The sequence below is a fragment of the Meleagris gallopavo genome, chromosome 2 (assembly GCF_000146605.3).
Source record: "Meleagris gallopavo isolate NT-WF06-2002-E0010 breed Aviagen turkey brand Nicholas breeding stock chromosome 2, Turkey_5.1, whole genome shotgun sequence".
Classification (NCBI taxonomy): Eukaryota; Metazoa; Chordata; class Aves; order Galliformes; family Phasianidae; genus Meleagris; species Meleagris gallopavo.
Genome location: NC_015012.2, coordinates 22956369 through 22958021, shown reverse-complemented (window position 1 = coordinate 22958021; position 1653 = coordinate 22956369).

Below are 1653 nucleotides of genomic sequence, written 5' to 3'. Positions count from 1 at the left end.
AAAGAAAGAAAGAAAGAAAAAAAAGTCAGATCTTGTATCAGTCTTCATATTCTGACTGCATTTGCTATAACAAAAACATTCTATCACAAATGAAAATGCAACTATTGGTTTGAGGGAGGAATGTTAAAGTGTGGTTTGTCCTGAATCTCTAAGAAACTACTATTAATGACTGATGTGCGGAATCAAACTCTGTAACCCGAGTAAGATTACAAAGCAGGTATAGTTTATTCAAGTGCTGCACAGGCACCGGGTGCAAGGGGGATAGATCTGCCTAGCTTGCACACCGTCTGGAAAAACTGTGTTACAGATATAGGAGAAACTAATACATAATCATTAGTTTTCCGGGAATTCGGATGCATATTCATTACAGCCCCCACCCCCCCAAGAGTTCGTTAGCATACAGACCCTCCCCTCTTGCACATGCGTAGTGGGTCATGGGATGAAGATTTGTTGTCTTCCTCGCGAAGGCTTCTGACCTTTCTCGCTGTAAACTCCTGGCCTTTCGGGGGGCGTCCTCCCCAACCGGTTTCTTCTTGCCCTGTGGATATCTAATCACCTCCCTGCCAAGTGTCTTCGGGCTGTTCTCAAGCCCTTATCTTTATGGCCTTCATCCCCCTCACTATCCCAGGCACAGTGTCTGCCATCCCTTATTTTCTAACAAGCTCTACATTCTTGCTATAAACTATCTCTAACTATTCCCCTTCACCCCCCTTATTCTCAGTCACTGTGAAGAGTTTTGCCTTTTTACTTTCACTTATGGGGTCCGTCTCACCTTTCAATTCCCCCCTTTTCTTTAATCTAGCAGGATTTCCACCTGCTAGATTATTCCTTCTTAGTGTGTGCAATAAACTTTCTACCTTTTGCCTTAACTCATGTCTCTTCCATACTTCGCATTCCCTTCTAGTATTCCGGCATAGGCACATAGAACACCTCATTACACACAGGTAAGGCCCACCAATAGTACCAGTACGATGCATGCCAAGAAAAGCTGCCTTAACCATCCTAGATTCAGTAATCAACTAGTAAGTGAGCCCCTTACATCTGTTCTGCAGTCGTGTTATTGATACTTGTCCTATGCAGGACTTTTGTTTGCTCCCAGATTTTCCTTAAGTCTGTTCTCAGAACCTTATTTATGTAAGCACAGCAACTCTGATTTATTATTGTGCATACTCCTTCTTTAGCTGTTAATAGATCTAATGCCATCCTGTTTTGAAGTACTACTTTGGAGAAAGAGGATACCTCCTTTTGGATTGCTCGTAATGCATTTGTTGTGGCATTTTCTACTATTTCTAGAGTGGCGGAGATATTCACTATAGCCTTTTCCCACTGGGCTACTCCTAATACCGGGATAAGGGCTCTCACAAAGCTATGGTATCCTGTATTATGCCTTACCAATGGGTTATTTACCCTTTTAACCCTCCTTGGATTTTGATACTGGCTCCAAATAGTTCTCACTATGCCTGGTGGGAGTTTGAGTTCTCCTATCTCTGCCCAGCCACCAGAAACCTTTACCTAGTCGACACCTGCTCATTATATTACTTCCATTACGATATTCATGCCCACTAATGAGAGTGCTATTACTTTCCTTAGTAGCAGCCATTCATAAGTATAGAAATGTAAGGTTGATTCAAATAGAAGGGAGAAGATCACACA